The following is an 11,770-nucleotide window of genomic DNA, read 5'->3' on the forward strand; positions in this document are numbered from 1 at the left end:
TGAACATATTTAGAATGGGTGATTTAAAAAATAATTGGTAATGTTCCTCCTTTTCTTTTTCTTTATAAACCTTGTGGGTTAAAAGAAGGAAGCAGGACCATTCTGGGTACCCACCAAAGGAAGAGTTTCTGTTGTTTCAGATTCTGAGGCCTGGGTTTGAATTTGGGGGGTTGCAGGGAGTGGCAGGTAAGCTCTGGTGGAGTGTTGCTAGGTGGGAGGGCCGCCGGTGGTGCGGGGCAGACACAGAATGGTTTGTCTCAAGAAATCTGTTACTAAAAATAAATTGGCAAAATTTGCAAATGACTTGTTCCCTCCTCCCATAAATTAGAGGGACTTCAATATTATCTCTTTAATAACTTCACTTTTAATCACTTGCATACTAGGTGGGAGAGAAAAGTGGCTTGAAAATCAACGCTCTGGGGATTCCAGGTAAATTGACTAGGCCCCAGCTATCTGTCATTCGTGCGAATATCAGCTGTCAACATGAGCTGGGGCAGAAAAGTGGGTTGAGATTCACTGCGCTCAGATACTTCCAGCAGGGGAAACCCAGAGTTGAACTTTCTCAGCTCTCCAAGGCGCAATTTCCTGCTCTGCGGTGGAGCCCACATTTCCTTCAGTTTATTAAGTTCACATATTCAAGAAGAGACGGTATCTTCCTTTCTCTCCTTGAAAGAGCGAAACCTGTTTTTAGGGTCTGTTCTGCAACACACAGGCTTGCTGCTTGCCCTTGAAGAACTTGTAGTTCAGAAAAAGATGAAGGCAATAGCAAGGGTTGACAGGGGTCAGGGAGACGCTGGGCAGGGAAGGACAGGACAAAGAATCGGGAGTAAACAGTTTAGTGATAGGACCTATCACTGGGACCTATCACTGGGTAGAAGCCAACCACAGCGGATAGAGGAGACATGGAATGTTTGGTTGACCGTGCAATTTTAAAAATATGCAGTGGGTGGGGGTTGTCTCTTTATATCAACCACAGAAGCACTGCTTGAAGACATTTTTCTGAGCTCTGTGTGGGGTCTTTCCTCCTTTGTAGCCACATTTCGGAGCAAAGGGGAGAACAGCCTTAGTTTTGTTCAATTTAAGGTCCATGTACTGCTGTGGAGTGATGCAGATCTCATGTGGACCACCCTGGGTCTGGGCTACAGCACTCATTTCATTCTTCCTTGTGTGAGCATTAATGATTTACAAGTTTCCCTCCTCCTTTAGATTGTAAGTCCCTTGAAGGCAAAGATAACATCCAATTTGTCTCTGTCCCCTAACCGTACTTGGCATTGTTGGGTCCATCATAGGGACTCGATAAATGTTTGGATGAGTAAAGGGAACAGAAAAACCTTTCTTTTGCTTGAGTAGAAAGATTTCTAACTAGTTTCTACTGACATGTTATAGCTATGCCCTAAGAAACAGTCTCCTCAAATTATGGCTTCAACAACAGATCAAAAATCCATTTCCAGATGAGTTTTTGGTAGAAGGCACCTCTCTTTCTCACACACTCTCTCTCTCCAGCAATAAAAAAGTCATTTGTGAATTTAAGAACTGGAGAATAAGAATAAATAATCCATACTCACTTATGATAGGTTTCTAAGGCCAAGGAGAGCATGAGTACATGAAACACACAGATTACCTTTGAACCACACAAACTTCAAGACTTTTTTTGCTCCAAAAGCTGCTGATCTGTGAGTTTTGCCTCTTATTTTGCATATTTCCTCTTTGGGCAAAAGCAGAGAAGTAAGTCATGGACAATGTAGTCTTCCATCAAATCTTGGTTGTAAGACATGGAACTGAGGGCTACTAAGAAAGAAAAAAAGCATTGTCATGGAAATATCCAAGATTCAAAGACACTAACATGTTGAAAAATTTATGTCTCAGAATCTATAAAATACAGATAATTCTGTCTAATGCTTGGCCCAGAGCTTTGCATACTGTCGGTGGTCAATAAATATTTGTCCAGTGAGCGAGTAAATATAAATGACAAGCAGAAACCCTTGGGTTTTATAATGCTTATGGTCAGTTGCTGAGAACGGTGGACAGATCTCTTCTTGGCATTTTAAGTAAGCCCTGCGAAAGGGCAGGGGACTGCTCTTTAATTGCTAAAAGCAGAACAACACACACACACAAATAAAAAAACCAGGTTGCGGACTCTGCTGGTCTACCCCCAGGGAAGTTAGCCTCGTGTATTGTTCATGAAGGAATAATGAATGTTTCATCACCACTGTCCCCATCACACAGGGATCTTTCTCTGAGCAATCAAAGAAGGGATCATTCTGCGCAAGAATCATACATGTTCTAAATACTGCCATTAAAATATAAAACTGTTACATTAACTTTTTAAATATATCCACAGCATCTAAGTCCTATTGCAATTTGATACCTGCCTTACCACCTTTTAAAAATATGGAAAGAAACTCTTGAAATTTTACATTTCTTTATTTTCATAAATGCATTATTTATTTTCTACTTCCCTTCCATAATTTATCCTAATGGAATGCATTTGATGCTTAAAAATCTTGTTAATGAACACTTCATTTTATTTCTCTGCAACAAAAATATTCATGTGATACCATTGATGCTTAACAAATACTAATCTATTATATTTAAATTACTAAACATGAAAAGTAGGAGTCGTTGAATGGTCAGTCACCTCTTAATGAGATGAAGAGGCTTTTTGTTCAAATCAGAATGCAATTAAGGCTTATACTTAACAATTGATTGATGTATCTGAAGTCTCTTTTAGTCTTGAAATTTCAAGCTCACGCTCTCTCTCTCCAATTTATTAAAGATATCAGATCCTTTCCCCCTGTATGTTCTATAAATTATTTGTTAAATCTAAAACTTGATCAGATTAAAGTTCAACCTTTTGGCAATAATATTTTAACCAATAATACTTCATTTGTGTACCTTTTTTATTCTTTGAAATTTAAGTCTGTATCTGCCTTTCAATTCAAAGTACATAGATGCATAAGCAAGTATCTTTGTACCAAAAGGATGGGAGATAATGATGTCAAATAGGATGCAAATAGAAAGCAGGGAGGATGCTGTGTGGAACCCAACAGATTCGCTGAGGTCATGTCCTAACATGTCCTTGCCCAATAATACCTGGCAATGGAAACCGAGGTGACTCAATAAAGGCAAGGCCACCAAATACTCGGAACACCTGGAACAAAGATTTGGTCATCGCATTGGATAAAAAAATATCCAACTGAGTTGCTGTCAGAGTGTGAGCTACTGGCAAAGTATGGGGGGAAGAATGCAGCTGTGATTGCCACTCTGGGCTCCTTGACCAACTACAGAAGTTAGGATTGAGGGAGAGTCCTCTTCCTACTTCTCCCTGGATATTTCCCCAAGTCTGAAAAGTAAAGAAGCAGAAGCACACCTTTAATAAGGGTAGTACCATGGGGAGAGTGAGCTTATCTTCTTGAATCTCCTTGGCAGCTTGAATTTCAGGCACGTGTGTTGTCCTAAATGCACACGTCTTCCAAGACAAGAATTCGTTCTCTCAGGCAGTTCAGTGTAACTCAACCCTTTAAGAAGAGCAAAATCATGCCCTGGGTCATAACTTGATAGATACTCTGTCTCTGTGGGTTCTGTAAGTCATGTTGTCTGTTTCTTCCCTTCGTATCCCTTCCTCCACATAGTCTTACTCCTCTTTGGGCCTTTGTTGGCTATTTCCTACGTTTTCAAGAGAAAATTTAAAAATGGCTATTTTAATAAGGCCTATTATGTTCTTGGTCAAGGGTCCTTGACCTCCTGCTAGTTCTTCCTTATAAAAGTTTAAAAATCCATTCCCCAAATTGACTCTTGAACTAGGGTACCTGGGGTGAGTCTTAGTTCTGTTGCTTTGTACTGCATGACCTGGAAAAATTACTTAACCTCTCTGTGCCTCAGTTTCCTTATCTATGAAATGAGAATGATGGCGACGAGTCCCAGTGTTATGGGACTTTTATGAGGATTGAATGAGATAGGTTGTAAAGGGCCCCTTGCAACAATGTTGTTTTACTGGAAGAAAATTAAGGACTTGTTTACACGACATACAGTATGACCGGCTGCTTGGCAAGCCATATCCTGTTCCTGAGCCTCAGTTTCTTCCTCTACAAAAGGAAGAGAGTAAGTCAGATGCTCTAAGGCCCCGACTCTGATATCCTCTGGCTGTAGTGGCAACGCAGTGACAGGCTTGCATCTGAACTTGACAATGGGCTTTGGTCCCTTGCCCTGCCCGTTTGAAGGCAGGAGACTGACAGCCCCAATGGAACCAAAGCTCTTTAAGCAAAAGAGCTCACCTGACCTGCAAGTGTAACCCAAAGAACTCCCATGAGAAGCCGTCTTCCAATTCTCAGGGGGGAAAAAGCAAAGCTGTCTGATAGCTTTTGAGTTTATACAAACCCCGTCCCCTTCTGTCTCCCTTTTTGAGCATCTCGAACCAAATGAATTCTCAATGTCAGCAGAATTTTACATGTGCTATGCAGAAGTGCATCGCTGGAACCCAGAGAAAGGCCATGAAGCATGTTCGCCCCGGTCAGGTGAAGTGGGGTGGGCCACAGTTAGCTAGTCGAGGCTGGCAGTGGTCATTGTGGCAATAATTTATGGGAGATGTCTGGTTAGACTGGAACATTTACAAGGTGGAAATGTAGTGTTTGATAAAAGGGACGGGCAAAGAAAGAAAAATTGTGAGGGGCTGCGAGACCTGGCAGGGAGAGAGAGAAACAGACTGAGGGGGGCGGCCAAGAGAAGGTGAGCTCACAGCCGAAAGCCCACCATTGGCTTTGAACAAGGACAGAAACTGGAAGTGTCACCCTTTGAATCCTTGCCAGGGCATCTTGATCAAGCTGTTGATTCTATTTGAGCCTAGATTACAAAGGGCTGTGAGTTATACATGGAAAACTGTCTGGCCTGTCCCTTAGCAGATGGGAAAACCAGGGTGGCAATGAAATTAAGGGCTGCGTCGTGGAAAAGACTCCTGTGCTTTCCTTGCTCGGTGCTATCAGAGCCTGCACAGGGTGTGAATGCCAGGACCATCATGGGGAGGGTGTTCCATCACGAACAAAACTACCATTAAAAAACAACCCTTTTCCTCCTTGCAGATTTAAGAGACAAATTCCCCTTTCCAAGAAACTGACAACTGGTTTTCATTCTTGGAGACCTGAGTTGGAGTAGGTGTGAGAGGAGGCTGGGAGGTTCCTCCTTCCCGCCCTCACAGCCCACTCTGGGCACCCTGAGTGATGTTATTGCCTGGAGAGAGCTCAGCACTGGGCACAGACGGAACAGCAGAAGTGAGCAGAGAACCAGCCATCCCTGGAGGGAAGTCTGCTCCCTTCCTTGGGGAGGCACGCCGGGAAAACAAGTAGTTCCTGTTGAAATAGCAGCTAACCACTTCTCCTTGGAGGGTTCCAATTGGGGGATGCAGCTCAAGGGGCTCCAAGTAGCCAGCACAGCATTCTCCCCTTCCCTGGGGAGAACAGCCCTCACCAAACAGCCGAGGGGAGTGGGAAGGCAGATGGGCACCTTTCTGAAGTGACTCTCTCCTGAGCAGCAGGCTTCTCGGCACCAGCAAGGGTTTCCATGAAGTCTACGCTTTTTGGAAACCATTTCACTGAACTTGTAACCCAGCACATAGATATTCAAAATCATAATAATCATTATAACAACTATAATAACACAAGCTGCGATCATAAAGACAAGCATAATAAAATCTAATACTTATTTAATGCTTACCATGAGCCCACGACTGTGTTAAGCACTTTACATGCATTTTCTCACTTAATCCTCAACCAGGAGTGAGGAAGGTACTATTATTAGCTTGATTTTACAGGTGATGAAACTGTGACGCATGCAGAAAAAATGTCTTGCAAAGGTCATGGTGGTAGATTGATTACCAAAGTGGCCACAGCTCTTCACTCTTCCCAGGATGCATACTCTGCAGTGTGACTCCGCAGCTTTTGGCTGGTCTCCTGGCTTGCTTTTGGCCAATAGAATGAAGCTTTGCTGACAGTGCCCCAGTTCTGAGCCTAGACCTCCAACACTCCAGCTCTTTCTCTTGGAATTCTGCTGGGGTGCCAGGTAAACAAACTGGACTAACCTGCTGGAGGATGAGGGACAACGTGGAGCAGAGATAAGCTGTCCCAGCTGAGACCATCCTAGAACCAGCCAGCCTCCTGCAGACACTTGAGTCCAAATGAACTCAGATGAGTCTGGCTCAGATCGGCAGAACCACCAAGCTTGTCTGCTGACCAGCAAGCAATAATAAATGACTGTGGTTTGAAGCCACCAAGTTTTGGGGTGATTGTTTTACAGCAATTAATAACTGAAACAATGACCCAAGTAAGCTAGCATTTCAACCAGGTTTCTTTGCCTTTTAACTTCTAATCTCTAGTGACACTCTCCCATGCTCCCCATCTTCCTTGCCATACTATCTTCTCCAATTCTGCCTTCCCTTTTCTGGTAGGTCCCAGCAGCAGATATTTCTGGGTGCCCACTGACATTCATTTGCTGGCAGTAAATATAGGGATTCCAACTCGAGGGGCAAATCTTGATTGGAAAAAGCCAGCAATGGTGTCTGCAGTCCCTTCATTGGCCATTGAACGGGAGTAACAGGTGGCCCATTTCTGACTACGAGGACAGAAACATCAGAACATAGTCCTGTTCTGATTTTGTTCACTGCCCATCATCTTGTAACAATGAAGGGGGCCTACCTGAGGCTAAAGATAACCCTGAGGATGGGGAGCACAGACACTGAAGTCACTGAGATCCTCAGACACTGAGAGAGAACCACACTCGGGGGCCATACTGTTTTTCCTTTGAATTTCCCCTTGTGTTTAAGCCAGTTAGATTTGCTTTTAAAATAGCAGCCAAAAGTATCCTAATGAATAGAGTCCCAATCACCAGTTAAAAGGATCCAGGCATCCGTTTGCTGAGCCCTTTATTCCTACAAAATACAAAGTCAAAGCCCTTTATTCCAACAATTGCCAAAAACTAAAAACCCAGAGAACACTGAGTCTGACTCCCAGGAGACAGGCCCCATATTTCTGGGCCACTCCTGCTCCTCTGGCTGACTTCAGTAGGAAGGATGAATGCAGGATGGGGTAATAGGAGAAGACCTTTGGGAAGTTCTGGAGAACATGACTGAAGTGTGGTCACAGATCCAAGGAGACAACAGATGCTCAAATAATGTATGTTCTTGGGGGGTAGTCACCCTTCAGTTGGTCCCAGCATTTCTACTCATCTACTCCCAGGAACCACGTGCCTTTATTCAGCAATGTCACTCAAAATATTTAACAGGTGGTATGCTCAGATGAAGACCAATGAAAACCTAGGCTACTACAGTTCTGGGGCAGGGTCTTGGAGGTCCCTGTTTTTGGATCATGGGGAAGTCAGGGGTCATTGCAGGCAAAGAATGTCCTTGAGGAAGGGTCAGGGCAGAAAGGGTAGAAGATGGATATTGTGGGGCAGATGGATGGGCAGTTGATACAGTGAGTGTTTACCAGTTTGAACTCATTTTTCAAAACTTAGCCATTCTGGGGCATAATAGATTATTGTATTCTAATACATACTATAGTCTACGTGAATCTGTCTGCGGGGAGCAGACCCCAGAGGCCAAAGGCAACTGTGATACTTTCTCATTTGCATATTCCCAGCACTCAGCACAACTCCCAGCACACAGGCCGTCTCAATGCAGTTGGATGAATTGAACAGAATCAACAATATAAACCCTGAGACCCATTCTCTTCACCTAGTCCAGAGTCTGAATAAAGAGGAATCTGACTGGTCACAGCCATTTTCCTCTGAAACAATGATTTCTTTGCAGCAGAGTTATGGAGAGCTAAGGTGACCTCTGACGTTCCGACCCCCTTTGCCCTGAGATAGCTCAAGATTAAACTCTCTCATCGAAGAGAGCAGATGGCAGAGCGAGGTGGGGGAGAAAGCAGCCCCTGCGTCTTGCAGGCTGTGGAGCACGCTGTGCCCTAAGCTGCCAGGCCTTCATCATCATTAGTGATTCAACAGTTCTCATTTGACTGAGAAAGGGCGCAAAAGCCTGCCCCACACAACCTTGCCTTGGGGAACTCCTAAAATAAAACTGAAATCCCAGGACTTGGACACGGTCTCCTTCTCCAAGGCACTGCTGTGCCCTATTCATCTTTCCCCCAATACCATGCATGGCAGGGGGTCAGGGGCCATCTGCTGGGAGCAAGAGTGAGGGAATGAATGAATTAATGAATGTGTGAATGAATGGATGAGTAAGGGCATCCTCCTTTGCATGTTTTGGTATAGAATGTATTAAATGAAATTTAGAGTCTTATTAATGTGTGTTCACACCAAAGTTTTGCCATTTAATGGCTACTGACTTCAGGTAAACTCCCTAACTTTTATGAGTTTCTTTCTGGTCTACAAATAGGTATACAATAAAACCAACATCAGAGGCTCACAACTCAGGTAGCGTGCTTAGTTTAACACCCAGAAGTGCTCAATAAATTCTAACTATTGATACTTCTTTTCATCTACATTCTTTTTCTTCATTTTATTGTTTTTGTTTTATTATTATCATTATTATTTGTAAACTCACTTCTCAGAGATACTCTTTGCATGTTTTAGAACTGCCTAGTTTGAGTTTTTCGCCTAACTAATGTCCAGATAAGTCAGCCTTTACAGCCATCTCTCTTGCATACACTAGGGAGGAAGGTCCATTTGAAACAAGCCTATGGAAGAATGTAATGTACAAATTCAATGGGCACCTACTTTAGTTTATCTTTTTCCTCAGAATCTTTACTGAGCGCTTGCAGTGTGCCAGACACGGTACAAAGCTCCTTGTTCTCCTAATCCTTGCAGCAGCCAGTGAGGTGGATACCAAGGTAACCTTCATTTTATAGATGAGAAAACTGAGGCTCAGAGAGGTTAAAGGACAAGGTCAAGGGAATGAATAGCAGAGCCGGCACCATGAACATGATGGTTGTCTCCTGGCACTGCCCACCCCCCCGCCCTGTGTAGCGCACTATTGTTTTTGGTATGATCAGCTTCATCCCCAACTTCAGTGAGTGACTCTACTGGGTTTAAACCAACCACCGTAATCCTATCCCTTCTGCCCAGTGATTGGCTCAAATAAACCAGGCTGTAGTCAATCAGTGCAGGCCACTCCCCTAGACAATCATATTGAAGTGACCTGACTCTGCTTCATTGGTTGGGGGAGACTAGTTCTTCCTTTTCTTCCCCTCCTGGCACCTAATGAGGCAGCCCCGATGGCAGCTTGCAGCTTCTCAGCCTTGAGGGAAATGAGGAAATCAGCCTGAGGATGAAGCTAAAACAGTGAAGTGGAGAGAAAAGCCACTGGCATCCTTGAACTCCTGGAACAACCAGCTCAGAAGCTTGCTCTGCCTGTAGTTCAAATAAGCCATTAAACTTCCTTTGTTGTTAAACCGCTTTTACTTGGTCTTCCTGGTAACTGGGATCAAAAACATTCTAAATGATACCACAAGATTCAAGCCCCAGTCTTGCTGTGCATACCGCCATGTTGCATTGCTTTCCGCTGGTCGTCTTGAAACTCACACCTTTATCAGAAGCCTGTAGCGTCACTGGGTCCCAGCCAGCATACAGCATTGCTGGGGCAGTTAGTCCTCTGGCCTGAAGGCTGAGGCCCCAGGAGGTAGCTGGTGGGCACTTAAAGTCATTCTTTCAAATTAGTGACTGGAGGCCACGAGAACAAAGGTGATGGCTATTTTTAGATACAAGATCATGAAAACCTCTTCTTGGGGTGATTCCAGTCAAGCAAGGCTTTAGAGAAGGGCAGACTTTAGTGGGGACTAGAAAAGCAGACAGCTGCAGTGGCTGCTTATCAGGCCTTGACATACTGAACATGTAAAAATGCTAACCTCTTCCAACTGCAATCTAATTTGTACAAGTGCTTAGAGGGAACACTGAATTGATCAGAGCTGGAAGTACAAAATATTAAAAAATAAATCACTGCTAGTAAAACCAGAGAGCTATCAGGAGAGCCATTTGAAAAGACAGTTAGCAAAGTCAATTTGAGGCACATTCATCAGGCTTTGAAATCAAGGAGGAGGCCCTATTCACATGGGCTTCCTACGAGCCAGCCCAAGAGAATCTTAGAATTCAAGGCTCACAGCTGAAAGCTGACAACTAGGAATCAGATAATTGGAAACTTTAATAAAGTGTTTAAAGAGATAAAAGGAAATGCCAGCCCAATAGCTGAGATCAAGAGGATTTTTTGTTTGTTTTCCCTTTTCCTGGTTCAGCCTTCCTGGGGACACCCATGGTGGGGCCTGCTCCTGGTCTCCCCCTGTAGACCTAGTCTTACCCAAGCATCTAAGCCCAGGGATAAAGTCAATTTCCCCAGACCTGAGGCTCAGGTAATGGAAATTAAGAACCTTCTACATTGGGTCTCAAGTCTCCCTGGCTGCCTGCAGTTGAAGGACCCAAGATGACCCTACTGGGAAGCATCCAGCCTTCCTGCTTACCCACTTTGACCCTTGTACTGGACTGTGCATCCTAAAATCTGCCTGGCCAGGCCTCCAGCCTCAAAAAAACCCCAAAAAACCCATCTCCTTGGCCCCCTGGGGCTGACCCACTCTAGCGATTTGCAGTGTCAGACACAGGGCCACTCTCGACAGCCCCGTCTGTTTCCTTGGCCTCTAGGGGGCAGAGTGTGCCACGCCAAGACCTGGCCCTTTCCTCCTCCCACCTGCCTCGTGCTGTGAGAGGAAGTGACCCTGAGTTGTTTGGGTGTTAACTGTATTTTAAAATGAAATCGTGTATAGCATGATGGTTTAGAGAGTGGTGCTTCTCAAGTAGGGTGAATGGCCAGCGCTTTATACTTTCAATCTATCACAGAATAAAATGTGGGCCCCCTGTACATATCCAGAATGTAGCTTACACCACATGCCACTCCTCATGCAAATCTGACAGTCCTGAGCTCATCCATGCCCTATTCAATGAAATATATCCACTGATCATGTACTTGGATGTCATGGCAATGTCAAATTATAAAAGATTGCCAAAGCTTCCTTTTATTTAGTTCCTGTACTTATCTTGTCACAGATGGGTAACAAAGAGTTCACATCTGCTGTTGACATTTTGAATAACATTTATTTAAAACAATGGTTCTCAAAATGTGGTCCCAGCACCAGCATCACCTGAAGACTTGCTAGAAATGCAAATTGCTAGGCTCCCTCCCTGAACCTAAGGAAGCAGAAACTCTGCGGATGAAGCCCCGAAATCTGGACTTGACCCAGCCATCTGGGTTGTTGTGAGAGCGCGTGGCAATTTGTAGAACCACCATTCGTGCAGTTGGACAGGGGAATGAGCTGAACGCAACAGATATGTTAGGAGATTTCTTCTGTGAGAGCCTTAAGTATCATTCAAAGGAAGTGGTTTTTGAAGCTCTGAATTATGTTTATCCTGAAGTCGATGAGTAGTGCGTTCCACAGACATATACTTGCATAGACTCATCTTAACCCAGCCTCCAATTTGGGTTTCCAACGTTAATCTTTAACACAGTTAAGAGCGAGTGACCACTTTATAGCTTCTTCGCACCCCACTCCTATCAGCGGAAGCATTTTTAGGAGCTCTTCCACAGCACACACGCAGAGATGCTCGGAAAGAAGGAATAGCAAGGGAGGGAAGAGGAAGCTCCTGAGAACAAGGATCCTGGAGCCCTGTCTCTGTGTCTCCGGCACCTGGCTTATCATAATGTTCAGTTCATGTTAAAGGAATGGATTAGTGGATGAATCAACAAATGAAAGAGTGATAGATGATAAGCCAGAACGCTTTG

This window comes from Furipterus horrens, unplaced genomic scaffold (assembly GCF_987537825.1).
Source record: "Furipterus horrens unplaced genomic scaffold, mFurHor1.1.pri manual_scaffold_9, whole genome shotgun sequence".
NCBI classification, from domain to species: domain Eukaryota; kingdom Metazoa; phylum Chordata; class Mammalia; order Chiroptera; family Furipteridae; genus Furipterus; species Furipterus horrens.